This window comes from Mustela putorius, unplaced genomic scaffold (genome assembly GCF_011764305.1).
Source record: "Mustela putorius furo isolate JIRA1106 unplaced genomic scaffold, ASM1176430v1.1 tig00537227_pilon_pilon_pilon, whole genome shotgun sequence".
Taxonomy (NCBI): domain Eukaryota; kingdom Metazoa; phylum Chordata; class Mammalia; order Carnivora; family Mustelidae; genus Mustela; species Mustela putorius.
The window spans coordinates 46,923,096-46,940,953 of record NW_025422368.1 but is presented as its reverse complement, the minus strand read 5'-3'; the positions used below and the strand labels follow the sequence as shown (position 1 = coordinate 46,940,953).

The following is a 17,858-nucleotide window of genomic DNA, read 5'->3' as shown; positions in this document are numbered from 1 at the left end:
TCCCATTTCTTTTTTTTTTCTTGTTTCTGTCCAGTTTTTCCAACACCATTTGTTGAAGAGACTTTTTTCCATTGCATCTTCTTTCCTGTTTTGTTGAATATTAGTTGACCATATAGTTGTGGGTCTATTTCCAAGTTTTATATTCTGTTCTATTCATCTATATGTCTGTTCTTTTGCCAGTACCATACTATCTTAATGACTGTAGCTTTTTAATATATCTTGAAGTCCAGAATTGTGAAACCTTCAGCTTTGTTTTTCTTTTTCAAGATTATTTTGGCTATTCAGCGTCCTTTGTAATTTCATACAAATTTTGGGATTGTTTGTTCTAGCTCTGTGACCAATACCTGAATTTTATGCCTAATCACATTTTTCTTTACTCAACCTTATGTCAGCAAATCAGTATATTGAATAGAAACCTTTACATTTTCATTTTATTTGGCCTGTGAGGAACACTTGACTTTCCTTTATTTGTTTCTTTCTTGAAGCATAATCTTTACTTGGTTCCAATAATACTACCACTCCTTAATATTCTTTTTACCTTCTTCTTTTGACTTCTCTGCAAACTGACATTCCTCAACCTTGACTTTTCATGAATACCAGGCTCATTAATATTCCTCAGTGTTCTTCCTAGGTAATTTCGTCTACTCAATTTTTTTTTTTAATTTCCAGTAGAGATCTTCTTTTAAGATTCAAATCTTAATATCCAGTCTTCTAATTAATATCTCTTTTTTGGATGTGCCAAAAGAAACTTCAATTATATATTACCAGAGCAGAACTTTTTACCATGATCCAGATCTTTAAATCTGGCCCTTTTCTGTTGCTTCCTTTCCAATGAATGGAATCATCATATGTAATTTTTCAATCCACAATATTTACCACTATCTTCATCAAAACTAAATTACCCTGATTCTATTTCTGTAATCAAGGTATCATTGTCTTATTGATTGTATTTCTTAAATATCTTCCAAAGATAGATTCACTTTTCTTTTTCACTACCTCTCTCATCCAAGTCCAAAGAACCATTATTTCTTACAAGGAGTACAATGGGAGGCCCCTTGATAGCTAGCAAGAAAGCTAGATAGAGGTTAGGTAGGTAAGTAGATAAGACTTATTTTTCTATATTAAATCAAACATTTTTATAAAGGTAATGTTATCATGTTTATTTTCTCTCTTTCCCCTTTCCCTATTTTCTCTCATACACACACACACACATCCACACATATATGTATATTTAACCTTTCCCATAGTGTGATAATTAGATAAATATTTGGGATTTTTCACTGATTTTCCTTGCCCAATAGAGGAGTGAAGTATATTTCTCTACACCTTAACTTTGTTTCCAGCCATATGACTTGTGTTGGCCAATTGGTGAACCCAGAAGTAAAAGTGATTCAGTTCCAAGCCTCGGTCTCAGAAGACTTGCAGTTTTCTACTTGACTTCTCTTACCTCTGCCATTAGTAAAAGAACCCATCCAAGCAAGTCCATGGCCCAAAAAAGAATTAAAAACATGGCAGCAGCTTTGAACTATCCCTCTCATACCCATCCCCCACAAAAACTTAGCTTTATGAGCTAAATAGTCTTACCGTTATATGCTGCTGGGATTTGTGTTCTTGTTTGTTATGCAGAATTATGGACTCAATTGATAACTGGTATTTGTGGTTTCTTATTTTTCCAAATATAAAGTAGTATCTTGAACCTGGCCAAAATGATGTGAACTTGCCAATAATTCTTTACACCAAAGGAACTTAACACCTTGTTATATCTCTTCTTTCTTTCTTAGTTCCTTCTCATCCTTTAGAATGTCAGCTCAAGCATGACTTCTTCAGGGCTAGCTTGACACAATTGCTATTCTACATTTGTTTGTGTGATTTTGTAATTGGTTTCTACCACTAAACTTTAATAATAACAGGGCTGTTTAAATGTTGAATGAAGTAATTAATGAAAGAGGTGAACCAAGCCTGATGTGAATCACTTTCAAAGGTACCATTAATTACATTTTGAAACTTTCTGGCCCAATAGTACCTACAAATTCTTTTTTCAAACAGTTACATGTGTATTAAAACAAGTTATAAGCAGCATAAAGGAAATTCAATAAATACATTCAGAGTTATTTTTTTACTCTCCATAAGTCCAAACAAGTAAAAACAATAAATTTCTTCTTTAGCTTCTTTCTAATAGAGTAAATTAGTCAAGTTCAGAATCAATTCATCCTCTTCCTCTATGCTTTCTTCATGTCCTTCTGCAAGATGTTTCAGACGAGACTGGATGCATTCAGGGTTGTATGGCTGTAGAATCTGTAAGATATTTCAATTTCTATCAGGATAAATACTAACTTAACCACCAACATTGACTTAAGACTATGTAATATTTTGTTTAAATAATAACATATGTGAGTTATAAATTTATAGCTTTTGTTTCCAATTTCTAGCCTTGGGAATAAAATCATCTCCAGTGTAACTGAACTGGACTTAAAAATGCGTTCTCTACATCATTATAGTGGCATAGTTTTAAACATATAATAGACTATTAATTTGTATTTGTTGACATGTCAAAACTTATTAATTATGAGGAATTGCCTTTTCTACACATACCATGTTAGGATCAAGACAACATGGTGGAATTATCTTTATTACCTCTTTCCATTTCAGAGTCATTCTACCGCATTCAAAAACTGCTCCTTATTTAAAGTGCACATCTTATCATTTTATATCTCCTCTTGCATTTTCATCAGTCATACTTCAATCTTCTACATATTTTCTTCAAAGAGTATTTTGATCCCCTGTCCACTGTTTTAATCTTTACCCAAACTCTTGTTATCATTGTAAGATGTTATATGAATAATTCCACATTCTTATCTCAAGATGCTATTTCATTTCAATGCCAATAATCTTCATTTCCACCACAGCAGAAATTCACCAATTTAAGCTTGTTGTGGACAAATCCAAAAAATTTCCATAACAAAATTAATAACATCTTTCTGTGCTATTTTTACCCACCCATATTTTCAGTTTCCATTCTTCATTAAACTTGCATTGTTTCCTCATCTGGTCTCTATCTCCTCTATTTCTTTCAAATCATTTCAGCCTATTATCCCTTCTTAATTTTATTATCATTTCTATTAATCCTAACTATTTTAATATACTGTCCCAAGTATTCACTTTTATAGAATTTATTTTTTTAAGATTTTATTTATTTATTTGAAAGACATAGATCACAAGTAGGCAGAAAGGCAGGCAGAGAGAGAGGAAGGGAAGCAGGCTTCCCGCCGAGCAGAGAGCCTGATGTAGGGCCTGATCCCAGGACCTCGGATCATGACCCAAGCCAAAGGCAGAGGCCCCAACCCACTGAGCCACCCAGGCACCCTCCAAGTATTCATTTTTAACTCTTTGATGTGCATGTGCATGCTTGTGTGTGTTTCTAGTTTAAATTTCCAGATAATTTCACGTATCTTCTAGTTCTAAGATGTAATCATTGACAAAAATAATGAAATGAATATTGTTGCCATTCCAACCTCATTATTTGAGACTGCTTGATATGATCATGGGATGCTGGGAATCTGGTACAATTAATATGTATTTAAAAGAAAAATGGAGAAAAAGTATTAAATATCCAAATTGGTCAGAGGAGGTTGCATCTTGTTCTTTAGATAATATATGATATTTGAAATTACTAGAAAAGGGAAATGATATCGCTCAGTCTGTCCTAGAGATTAGAAAGCAAGTTTCATGATAATATAAAAAACAAATTATTATAATATGAATTTATATTAATATAAAATCCATGTTATAGAAGAAATGAAGGTGATAAACATAGACCTTTTGTTGGGTGTAAGCTAAATATTTAAAATATTTCTTAGTGTGGTTCTCACACCTGGTTATCACAATCATCTGTGGAACTTTTTTAAAAATCCTGAGTCCAAGGCTCTACCCTTGAGTTTATAACTCTCCAGGTCTGTAGTGAGGATGAGGAATCTCCACTTTTCATAAGCACCACTAAACAGTGTGATGTATGCATAAGTCTGAGAATCACTATCTTATAGGAGACAAAATTCAGGTCACTTTTATCCTTCAATATATGGAGTTCTACCTTTTCCGTCCCTTTTCTCATAATCAGTCATTGTAGGAGAAATCCCTAGGCAAAGAGTATTTTCCTATTTACTCTAGTGGAAACCATTTCTCGGGGATTGAAAAAGCAGTCCCCTATGGGCCACATTTTCCTCAGTCAAAGATGTTTTGCATTGCCTTGCTGTCAGTCATTCTCTTATTAGTAATAGCTTATCAATTTCACCTCTCCTGTCAAGTGATTTTTATGGTATCTACGATTTATATGTCAGGAGCCACTTTCCAGCGCAAGGCATCAGCTTTGAACACTCTTTACAGGACTAGGATCTATCTCAATACCATGTGAGCAACAATCACCCTGAATGCTGTTAAGAAGTAGTTTGAACAGTTTGAACTTTGGTGGTAATTCTCCCCACACAATCATCAGACTAACGCAGACTGTTGGATTTCTTTCACCAAAAGGGGTGAACAAGTAATGTCTCCAAGTTCAAGAGAATTTAGTTGACAATTCAAAATACATTAAATATTATCCTATCAATTATTACATGAAAATTGAGTTTTCAATGCATTGGACATCAATAATCATATAAAGTAATTTTTTTTGGTAATTAAATCTGCCCTTATTATCATTTAAATAAAAATGCAGTCACCTCTGCAGTAACATTTTAAATCTGAAGTCTGAAATAAATTAAAACTGACTCAGACATTTTGGTCTTTAATGATTTGAAGAAACTATTTACTTAGACCCAAAAAGCAAGTTTCATTTCATCAGAAATGAGCTTCCTGGTGGTTTCATGAGCAAAATTAACATGCCTGGTTTGGTGGTCCTTGCCACACAAAGACCAACAATTCTCCCTGCTTCTTTCCCATCAAATTACTCAATAAGTAATAAAGGAAATTTTTAGGTTCTTTTTTGACCCCCAACAAACCTAAAGAAAACCAGTGTACTTGGACTGTACAATTTGCAAGGTAAGGGGATTTAAGAATCACCCAGTATATTCTGAATTGCTTTAAATCCATCTCTACATCCAACATTTTGCTATAGGTTCTTATTAATCCCCTCCTGGGACATATTCTCATATGTCTTGAGAATTATTTTAGAAGAACCAGAAAATGCTAAAACATAAGTAATACCACTTACTAAAACTTAAAGAAAAATACCAATTAATAAAAATATTTATAGAACTATCATGTTTTTCTTTTGCAAAGAGTTATTGCAATGTGGTCTTTAATATTGCATTTTAATGTGTATTGTCCTACCTCATAAGGCCTGCTTACTGGTCTTGGGAAAGTGTGTGTGTGTGAGTGTGTGCTGGGGGTGGTGGTGCCATTAAAATATAGCCCCTATACTTGAATTATATTTGTCACTATATCAAAGCAAGAGTCATGTGATTCAAACTTACAGCTGAATAAATGCCAGTCGTTGCAATCACATCTCAATAAGGTTAGAGGACATCCAAGTATATTGTCAAAAGAAATTCTTATTAAAAATATTGGTCTTTTTCCATTATCTCTACTTTGAAAGTTACTGAGAGGCTCTCACCATGCTACTTCATCTGAATTCAGTTTCCCATCTCTTTCCAGTCCCTCCCTCTAATTTACTGCTCTGCCTTCTGCTGTGCTACAATGGAAAACAGTCCATACTTTTCTCTGGCCATTTTCTGAATGAATCACATTTGTCCTTTCTACTCTTTTGCCTTTCCACAATCCTCACCATGCAAGTCTGGAGAACCAGACTAGGTTAGAACTCCAGTGAGCAAAGAGAGGACAAAGACAAAGAAACACATTGATGATTTTGACCCTTTCCACAAAAATGTGCATGACAGAAATGATATATTCAGTTACGTCTTTAACTTGAAATGCTGGATATCTTAACAAGAAGGAGAATTGCTTTAAAAATATTAAATACACTTGATAAAATATAAAACATGAAGGTAAAAATATAAGTGGCATCATAGCATCTATAGAATACAATGTATTTTATATTGTGGGTTCATATATATATATTTCCAAGAAAACTCATACATAATATGTTACTTATATATTATATAGTTATATGTAAATAGAGTACAATATATTAACACACTATATATTTATATGTGATATATGGTACATATACTTGTTTATTTCTCATATAGAGAACCCCAAAACAAATTGAGTTTAAAAAGGAGATATCTGGTTGGTGACTTTATATCGCAGTAACAATGGAATCATCAGCTGCCTTTCTTGTTCCACCAGCATGTTCTAAAATTCCTATATGGACTTAGCCTCAGTAGTTTAAGGATAGAATTCAATAAATTATTGAAAAAAAGAGAGAGAGATCAATCTCCTAAGAAGTTCTGTTGGGCTGTTGGGCATTAAGTTTATATTCTACCTAAATGTTCAAGAAATGGCTGGTATTTAAAGAAATAGCATTCTTAAGTTTTATTTGAAAATATGAAACTTAAAAGCTGGAAATAGAACTAAAAAGTGTTCTTGATTTTTCATATTGTCATTAAAGTCCTCATTAAATGAACAAATTAATAGAGAGGAAGCATGGAGATCTAATGCATTCATTTTTGTTTAGCAAGCTTCCTTGGTAGAAATTTGTAGACTTAAGAATTAAAATAAAGCCATTATGTGGAGGAGGGGATATAAATGGAAAGAAGTAAGAAAGTATAGATAGCAATGACAGTCTAAGGCATGGTAAAGATTCCAATTTTAATTTTTATTTCTTTGAAGATAGTCTTCATCATACATCTAAATAGCTTCGAGCCAAAGCAACAAAGATCATTTAAGTATCAGAAAATGTCCTATATAGAATTTAAAATCATGTGATTATATTCTCATCCACTGATTTAGCCCTCGGGTACCCAATCTGTCACTCTACTAGGGGACTACTAATATGGTTAATTAGCAATTCTCCCTTGAAGTGATCCTTAGAGCCTTAAAGAATCAGCAATGCAGTCTAAGTCATTTCTGCTAACCTATTCTATAGATGTTACTTCTTTTATTTTATACAAAGCATTCCATAGCCACATACCTTGGGAAAGCCTAATTAAAATCACTGAAGGAAATATGATCAGTCAGACGAGGCAGAAAATAAATCTAGGGGAAAAAATCATTTAATAGTTGCTGCATTTTTGTAATCAAATGCTCTTCTTAGATGCTAAAAGAATATATTTCAGTAGAAGTTATCAAGCAGAGGTACTGTGACTTCTCTTTATTTCCATGTATAATAACATATTTAAATGTTCAATAAATATTTTAAATAAGAAACACATATATTAAATATGAAAAATATAACTTAAGGCTTTATTCTAGATAGATACATAAGATACATAAGAAGTAAGATGTATATTTGGTAGGCTGAGCAGTTTGCTCTAAATCACCACAAGGTGATTATCAGCCAGGCTACAAAGATCCACAGGAGGGAGGAGTATGGCCAGGCTGGGCCTTGATATTTATCTAATAGGCCTAAGGTTGAAAACATATATTTCATTTATAAAAAGAACATGATACTACTTCCAAGTAGTGAATGATGTTTTGGCAAGCATCCTCAGAAAGTATCTCTTTATAGAAAGCATAACCTAAGAAATAAAAAGCTGTAAGTCAAAATTTGTGATTTTCTTTAGATTCTGTTTTGATGCTCAAAAGTAAATTTTATAACCAGAATTTACATCCAATACAGTTTCTGAATCCAGAATTATGTTTTTCCTCATTTTTAGGAAGGGATATGGCAACTAATGGATATTTCAACTAAGTGATTACCATTATTTAACTAAACTATGCCAGTAAAAGTTTATTTTCCATTTATACATAGGCATATGGGGCCGTGTGCACATAAGCACATGCGTATGCACGTGCGCGCGTGCACACACACACACACACACACAACCACATATTCCAAATTCTGGAGCGCTTTTTTTTTTTTTTTTAATCAATTATTACCAGAGAGAAATCTCAAAATTATCATCAGGATCCAATCATTTTTTATTGTAATTATTTTATTTTAAATAATACTTACTCAGATTCTAAAATCTGTTTTGTTGTTGTTACTTGCAAAGCAGCCATTTTCAAACTGCCCTTTTCTTGTGTTAGGGATTAGTTCTTCCTTTTTATCTTTGAGTATTTCAAACATGCATTTTAAACTCTCTTGCGAATCGCTTCATTAGCACCAGCCTGTTCCTTATGAATGCTCCAGTGTGGTTCACTCTCATGTTAGTAATGTTATCTTACAATTTATAATTTTCATGATTTCTTCCTCAGAAGACCTGCCTCTTAAGCATTTCTACATGCATTGACCATGGATGTCCAAGGTTACCCTTTCATGTTATTTTGCAGCTATCCCCATGATGGCTTTACACAGCGCATTGATGCAGGGACAGCTTTTAGTTGGTCAAGGCTTGGGGTGGCTAAATCACATGAGTGGTATAAATTCAGCTTTTTCCCCTGCTATATGTGTGTTATCATTGCCAAATTTTTACTAGGACTCTCTATCCAAAGGCTAGGGTTCCAAAAAAAGGAGCTTCTGTCCTCATGGAACTTAGGATCTGGCTGATTCCCCAACCTGAAGGCTCTCCTAGATCATTGGTAATCATTGGTAAGTCATTGGTAATTTGTGACTGATGTGATTAATTAGCATTAGCCCCCTTCCCCTCAGAGGTGGGACTTTGCAAACTTCCAACCTTCTATTCCAGGGTCGTTTCCTCTGGCAGCACCCCCTGCATTAACCTAAATAAATTAATATAAAGTTTTAGGGGAAAGGAACTTGTTAGGAATAACAAGACACCTATTTCACCTTTATGGCTCTGAGTGTCTTTTCAGAAACTAAAGATAAGAGACCAAATATTATAACAAAAATGTCCTGATTGATCTTATTGTTCAGTAAATTCCAAGATATTTAGAAGCACGAGCCAGGAATTGGGGATGAAAACCAAATATATATGAGAAATATATTTTGGTCATCTGAATGGCCAAATATATATATATATATATATATATTTCTTATAAATCACAGTATCACAGAAGTAACTTCAGTTTTAGCAAAGGCTGTTGAAAACACATGTGTATATTTTAGATATATGAAAGAAAGATTTCCAGATTGAATACAGGAAACAGAGAGGCTAAGTTTGTGAAGACTCACCTTGAGATTGATGTGACTCATCTAAAGATTTTCTGAAGTAAGGTTGTGATTAATTCCTACATTCTAAAGGAGCATTTCCTTGCCTGTGTGGCAATCAGGTAGGAGTTCACAGTAGGACTAGCTTTAATGATCTTTGCAGTTTGACTGAAATACCTTTCAAGGCACTACATCTCCACACCTATGTTACAGAAGTTGTAAGTATGTGTTGTAAAAAGTGCAATTACAGTTGTACTCGATATACTGAAAGAATAACAGGGAAATATCCACCCTCAAGTTTCACAAAAAATAGAGAACAACTTGAATTAATATATAACTGAATATCACTGTGCCTTAAATAATGGACAATGGAGTCAGAGACTTGGGTATGAATCTTTCTTGTCATCTATAAGCTGTGTAAACTTGGGCAAGTTACCAAGGTTACTAAAATGAGAGCAATTATAACTTTCTCATTAGGCTATTGAATAATTCCTTTGTATTACTCTGGGTTGTCCAGAAAAATAAAATGAATATGATCTCTCTAAAGATAGATAGAGGATAGATAGATGATAGAGATAGATATGTTGATATCTATCTAGACATGTCAGTGTCTAGTTCAACTATCTTTCTATCTCTATCTATCTATCATCTAGCTATCTATCTATTGAGAGAAGAGATATTTGAATTAGCTCACACAATTGTCAGGGCTGGCACATATGAAATTCATGAGGTAGGCTAGCAGTCTGGAGACTGGTGAGTTGATATTTCAGTCTTGAGTCTGAATTCTTTGGGACAGCAAGCTGGAATCTAGGTTGTGTTTCTGTGTTGCATTCTTAAGGAGAATCTCTTCTCAGGATGATGAGGAAGACTAGGTCCAAGACTCTAAATTCTGGTGATTTGCTGGCAGTCTTTGTTGTTCATTAGCTTACAGACCTCTGCCTTTACCTTCATATGGTGTTCTCTCTATGTATATATCTCTGGAATCCAAATTTTCTTTTTATTAAAACCACACTTATGTTGGATTAGGGCCCATTCTAATGACTTTATCTTAACTAATTACATCTGCAATAACTCTACTTCTAGATAAGGTCACTTTCTCAAGCACTGGGGATTGGAACTGCAAAATATGAATTTGGGCTTTCACAATTCAACCAATAATATCCTTGTAATGAAAGCTCTTAATAAATGTTGATTACTAAACAGTAATTTAGAGACTGAATACTGACTTCAGAGCTTTTTAAGAAAATAATACATTAATTATGTTAAGAACCTGAGCTAACCCAAGGGAAGTACACTTTTTTGTCCTCTTAGCTGTGACATCAATAAATATAAAAAATAAGATACAGTGCTTGCTGAAGGAGTACAGATTGAAAAACAACCAGTTGCAATAATCTATTAGTAACTATTGATAAATTGAAGGAAATGGGAGAATTCTTTAAGAAGAAAATATCTATAGATTTTGAGAATATTTTAGCTCTTTTTCAATCTATGAATTCATAGATTTATAATTTCTCTCCAGAGGTTAATCTAATTTTGAAAGTCTTCCAGAGCATATCTTGAAAAATATTACTGAAAAGCTAACAGGAGAAAGTATGAATTTCCCCATGCAGAGAAAAAACACCAGAGGGAAGGGAATGGGAGTTAATATAAGTCTGTGGAAGGACTGTACTACTATAAAGGATCTCTTGTGTTAATGTTGCTAACTGATTACGGTGATTTCCAGTAGGAATTCCACTTTTTTTTTAAACACTGAAGAAAAAAAAAATCAAATGCCACATGATCAAATCAAGTCTCGTTGTATTTTATTTGAAACTATATCCTTTCTTTTTCACTTTCATATTTGGAAAATTTACCTAACATCAGGATGCAAGAATTTAGAAATGGTTTTATTTCCTCTTGTTATTTGGATGTTCCATACTTTCATCAGTTCTACCTTTACAATTCAGTTTTTCTATTCCTGTTAAAAACAAACTGAATTTTAGCTCTCATTACCATGTTAATGTATATTTGAATAATATTCACTACTGCATTTTTCACCTTCAGTTTATCCCCCACTTTCAATTCACTTTTCATAGTTCACATGTTAATTTCAAGGCTTAATTCTTATTTTGTCACCCCCTGCATATTAAAGGATGGAATCACTTTCCACAGCCATTCATACTATAAATCTTAGTTGAAATACATGGTCTGTGATAGACTGACTGCTAAATGGTTGCAAATCTTTACCCTCTTTGGCTCCACGCTTTCACTGTGTGATTTTGTTGCTCCTTTCATCAAAATGTAAATAAATATCATTTTTCCACCTTGACATTTGTGTTGTCAGATAGAATGTTCTGAAAGTGACAGTTGGCCAATACCATATCCAGGTCTCAAAAGACTTGGCATGTTTCTGTTCCCTCTATACCCTGACATCACCACATAAATAAACTTACTAGATGATGAGAAACACTTGGCCCCCGTCATCTCCATTATCCCAGCCGACAGTGCACCCAGCCCTAGACCTGTGAGTGAGGCCATCCTAGACCACCCAGCGCCAACCAATATATAATTTAACCACAGATAAATATGTGAGCCCAGCTGAGGTCAGCCAAGTTCAGTCTTGATCCACAGAACCACCTAAATCAGAAGAAATACCTAGATGAGACAAAGGACTTACATGTAATAATAGAGGCTTATTGTTTAAACCACTGAGTAGGTTACAATGTCCCATGGAGTGAGTACGGGTAAAGTAGAGAGGAATTGCTAAGGCTGATCTTTGATTTACAACAGTTTAGAGGTTGAGAAGATGAAAGACAGACAGCACAGGAGATTGAGTTGGCACAATCAGTGTGGTAAGAAGGGAACAAAAACATAGATGTGTTGCAGAAAATTGGGGGGGCGGGACATGAGGGGAAGAAAGCTGTTTAGGAAGGAATGAGTAATACATTGTCACCAAGCTAATAAGTCTTATGTGTCTCCCTATCTTGTAATTTCCCTTATGCTCTCTTTGTGCAACACCCTTGTTTTTGTTTCACGTTTTCTAAATACAAAATAAATTTGTGCTAACTGTAGAAAACTTAGGAAATAAAGGATAAAGAAGGAGAAGATAGGACAAAGAAAATGAACAGGGGAAAGGAGAAAAAAAAGACAAAGAAAGAAAGGCATCCATTGTTAACTGATGTGTATTAATTACAGCTCATTTATTAAATTTTATTTTTTATTGTTTATTTATGCATTTCAGTTTTAATCTGAGATGTGATTAAAGCTATACATAAGGTGATAGTTGACAATTTTAAAATTTAAGTATCTCCAATTCTAACCCATTGTCAAATAAATCATTTCAGCCTCCTTCCCTTTTGTATCATTAAATTTCCAATCTGACACTGAGAAATCTGGCTCCTACTATCTACCAACCATTTTTGTTTTAATTGAAGTATAGTTGGCAAACAATGTTACATCAGTTTCAGGTGTACAACATAGTGATTCCACAACTCTACATTATGCTATGCTCAGGAGAAGTCTTGCTACCAGTTGTTACCATACAGCACTATTACAATATTATTGACTATATTCCCTATGCTGTGCCTTTCATTCCCATGACTTACTCATTCTCTACCTGGAAGCCTGTATCTCTCACTCCCCTTCACTCATTCTGCCCATCCTTCCAACACCTTCCCCTCTAGCAACCATCAGTTTGTTCTCTGTATTTATGGCTCTGTTTCAATTGCAGCTCATTAAATGTGGTTTTTTTATATTATTAAAATATAAAAACCACAATTTTGTAATGAATTTAAAATTTTTCAAATTTAATATTATATTTAAGCATTTTTCAGGATATAATTTTAATGATACTTTAATTTCCATAATAAGATGCTTCTAACATTTTTTTAAAAGATTTTATTTATTTGACAGACAGAGATCACAAGTAGGCAGAGAGAGGAAGAGAAGCTTGCTCCCTGCTGAGCAGAGAGCCCAATGCAGGGCTCAATTCCAGGACCCTAGGATCATGACCTGAGCCTAAGGCAGAGGCTTTATAACCACTGAGCCACCCAGGCACCCCGATGCTTCTAACATTTTTAATTTAATTCAGTTTTATTATTTTTGAACCATTATTTTGTATATAACTCTTTCTCTGTTGTAAACACAGATGTACTTTTAGTACAAAACTCTAATTTTTATTAAACTCTAATATCCTGGTGTTTGAAAGTCTCTAGAAGCTTATTAAATAAATTATAGAATTTTATTCTTCAAGTAATTTTTTTTTTTTGCTCATGTCAGTATGGGTGAGATTTTTATTGAAATTATCTTATAACTTAAATCTGACAAGAAAATATAGAAATATGAGTCATATGAGTCATATCTTAAATTATTCAACTTCTTCTTACATTTTGCTATAAAGGTTTATAATTTTATTCACATGGTCCCACCCGTTTCCTTTTATGGCTATTTGGAGGCAGTTTATTTGGAGGTGGCTGCTGTAATTTGACTTCTTTATACATTATGCATTTCTGATTATTGCTGAAATACAATTACTACTTAATTTATTTCATTCTAGAATTTATTTTATTTTACTGGGAAGGGTACTATTCTGAGATTAGCCCAATAGGCCAGCATACATTTTGGACAGTATCCAAGACGAAATGCTATTTTCAGATTGCCTGCACTTTCTTTCCCCATGACTTTAAAGGTATATCTAGCTTTTGTTTTTGAGGCATCTTCTTTCTTCTTTAGAATGACCATACTAGCAAGACTTTTTATATACGCCAATATAGAGAAAGTTCTGAAAATGGGATGGTATCAAAAGACCAATGTTTCTGTTTGAGATTTTAAGCATTCAGTTTAACAATAAACTAGATTTGGGGGGGGGGCATGGGCATCTCCAATAAGATTATTAGCCATACATTTCATTCTTTTTTTCATTTTTGGGATGCAGGTGGAGGGAAGAGGAGCACCCTACTAGAAGCTGAGTTCTTAGAATCTATGGATCTAGAGAAACAGATTTTTTAAAATAATACTGCTCAGCTGGATCCAAAGGAAAAAGAGCTCTGGGGAGTTTTCTAGCCAGTGGACTAGAGGAGAAATAAAACCTGATTATCTGGTTTTCAGATTTCATTATATGGACTGTAATTCCTTTATGTTGTCTTCAAACATTTGATAAAATTTGTTTAACAAGGTAGCCTTATTTTAGCAGTGATTTGGGGAATTAATATAATTTGAAACATAATAGAGTAAGAAGAGCTGCAGCAGCCTGGAAAACTATTCATGGAAAGACCAGTATTGTTATGTGTACACACTTTAGAAGGATAGTTCTGTGGAATATGTAAAGACATCCCTGCTGAGGGATTCTCAGGAATAATGGGGTGATGGAGTGGATTCCCTTCAACATGGGTGGTGGTATCTCACACTTGAAGATTAAAGCAAAGACTTTTCCACACATATTCACATTATTGCCTTCCACAGACTTCTATCCCCAATGCAGAGATTAGAGATATTATTTCAAGTATTTTTTTATTATATATCTAGCATTTAATAAAATTTATTATTAAATCTAATAGTTCTGAGTTGATTCTCTAGGACACCGGAGACATACAATTGTGTCATCTGAAAATCTGCATTTTATGCTTTTCCTTTTTAAGAGTTTCCTCTCTTGTATGTCTCATTTATTCATGCTTTGGCCAGAACATCTACAATCATAAAATAATAATAGCAATTATAGACATTTTTGCTTTCTTCCTGATTTTAATGAGTTAGATTTTCTGTGCATCGCCATTAAGTTTCATGTTGGCTCTTGATTTAAAGTACATATTTTATACAGGTTTAATTCAATACTCCTGATTTAGTCTTCCTTAAATTTCTCAATATTTTTGAAGATCATTAAATGACATTCAGAATCTCCTGTGGTGATATTTTCTCATTTGCCTTATTGATATGATAATAGATTTCTAATGAGTAAACTACCATTAAATTATTCAAATTAATTTTATTTGATTGAAATGGATTGTAATTGTTTTATATTTTTGGCTTTGGTTTCATGAAACAGAGACTCAATGATAGGATACAATGATTTCATAATACCAATGATAGTTACATATAAACAAAATATATAACTAGGAAGAATAAAATCATCTGATAAGCCAGATTTCTTAATTTTCTCACTCTTTTGACAAAACAGTAGGGAGTGTTAGTTGACAGCTTCAAAAGAAGTCCACATAACAAGGAAGATTTTTCATAAAACAGAAGCAGAATACTGTTAGCAGAAGTAGTGGTAAGGGATACAAAGCAGGAAAAGTTTAAAAAATTATAAGACAGTTACGTATATATTAAATGTGATGCTGATTTCAATTTGTTAGTAGTTTATTTAGAAGGTCTACATTTACATTAAATGACATTAGTCAGTGATATTTTTGGTTCTGTCTTTTTTTAACTTTGTATAAAAATTAATATAGCTAAATAAAGTGATCTCTGTATGTCTTTTTAAATTTTCTTCATTCTCTGAAACATAGCATAATAATCATGCTTGAAAGTGTGAAAAAACTCACCTAAAGAATTCTCTGGGTCCATGGTTTTCTGTAGAAGTAAGTTTTCTCTGGGCGCCTGGGTGGCTCAGTGGTTAAGCCGCTGCCTTTGGCTTAGGTCATGATCTCAGGGTCCTGGGATCGAGTCCCGCATCGGGCTCTCTGCTCAGCAGGGAGCCTGCTTCCTCCTCTCTCTCTCTGCCTGCCTCTCTGCCTACTTGTGATTTCTCTCTGTCAAATAAATAAATAAAATCTTTAAAAAAAAAAAAAAGTAAATTTTCTCCATGATTACTGATCTCTTTACATTGAATATAGAGTCCATCTTAATTATTTCTATTTTCCAGAGCTTTCACTACATTTAATTTTTCAAATCAATAAAGAAGTAATATAAAGAGAAATTTAAAATAACTTGAATTTATTCAAAATCAGCTCAATTAGAAAGATAATAAATGTAGAAATTTTAAAATAATTATTGAAATATAGTCACTATTTGCTCACTGTTGGGGTCGATTCCACATTAAAACACATTAACCCCCTAGGGCCTGCCTGGGCCTACTTAGCCATAGTGACTCCATGTTGCCTAGGTAGACAGTTTGTTGTCTAGAAAAGTTACTGTTCTCGGTTCCAGGTAACTGTTACTAAAACACAACACCTAAAACAAGGCCATTGGTAACCGTTACTAAAACACACAGGTAGGAGACATCCAATCAGCCAAAGCCACATATGTATATGTCTGCGATTGTGCCCAATAAAAACTAGCCTGTAAGACCAAGGGGCGTGGCTCTCTTCAGAGGCGGCCCTGGCCAGTCAGTCTGACTTCTAATGCTTGGCATAGAATAAAGCTTTACATAACTTTCACTTTGTCTCAGCCTCATTTCCTTGGCCGGTCAGTCTAACTTCTAATGCTTGGCATAGAATAAGGCTTTGCGTAACTTTGTCTCAGTCTCGTTCCTTTGATAACGGACCCAACACTCACAAATTTATTTTAGCTGTTTCTTGTCTTTTAAAGCGTATTTCCATACATTAGTACATTTTACTTTATGCCTTTGTCCTATTCATTGTTTGTTCTCTGAATAATTATTTGTATTTGTATTATGTATTTCTTATAGTTATCCTTATTACCTGCTTCTTGAGCTTAAAGCTTAGATCATGCATTTTTATGAATAATAAAGTATTAAAACTTTAAGATATAAGCCCATTTGTGAATTCATAGCTAATCTATTATTACATATTTTATTTTCTCTTCAACCTGCTTTATAAAATATATCCTGATGGCAGTTTTTAAATTTTAAACTTTTATAAATTTCTTGTCCTATATAACATAATGTGAATAATATACAGAGATACTACTTGAACAGAACCTAGAACATACTAACATTATATATATCATATTTTCCTTATGACCTAATATATTATCCATGTTTTTAAAATCTTCAGTAGATACTGAAAATAAAATAAATTTATTTCTTATGTAGTGAAGTATTTTGATTAAGTATCTATTAATTAACTTTATTTTATTTTTTCAAGTGCATTTCTTTATTTACTTTTATTGCCTGATTCATCATATTCTGTGGGATTTTTGCTAAGAATCTTCCAATTAATTTATATTTCTTTAAATTTTTCTTTGTATGCCAAAATATTTTATTTATTTTGCAGTTATGTTATTTGACACATAACTATTGCTCACATATTCATTATGGGTATTAGTTATGAATACAAACTTGTTTTCTCCTTTAATATAATGACTGTCTTGAATTTTATTTGTACGATGTTAGGGATTAATTTGTGCCCCCCTCCAAAAGAAAATCATTTGTTGAAGTTTTAATCACCTGTGCCTCAGAATGTGACCTTACTTAGAAATAGGGTCATTGCAAATACAATTGGTTAAGATGACATCATACTTGAATAGGATAGACCCCTACTTTAGTATGACTGATGTCCTTATAAAAACAACCAAGTTGGACACAGACAGGCACGCACGGGGAGATGCCATGTGAAAATATACAGGGAGAAGATAGCACTTTGCAAGCCATGGAGTGCCTGAGGCTATCAGAAGCTAGGAGAGAGGCAAAACACAGATCCTTCTCTGGAACTTTTCAAGGGAATGTGATTTGTCAACACTGTGAGAGAGTAACTTTGTACTGTCTAACCCACTTTGCAGTACTTTATTATGTCATGCTAGGAAACTAACACTTAAGATG

General features: G+C 33.5%; 1 long non-coding RNA gene across 2 annotated transcripts; it reads right to left on the bottom strand.

Moving 5' to 3' along the window:
* Window positions 1–2,097: 2,097 nt before the first annotated feature.
* On the bottom strand, window positions 2,098–16,273 carry LOC123389968. Of its 2 annotated transcripts, XR_006604648.1 has the most exons (3): window positions 16,156–16,273; window positions 15,682–15,888; window positions 2,098–2,295 (listed from the first exon to the last, which is right to left on the bottom strand). It is a non-coding gene; the product is annotated as an uncharacterized LOC123389968 (long non-coding RNA). The 2 variants fall into 2 exon arrangements; XR_006604647.1 differs by having other exon boundaries at window positions 15,682–16,250.
* Window positions 16,274–17,858: the final 1,585 nt, after the last annotated feature.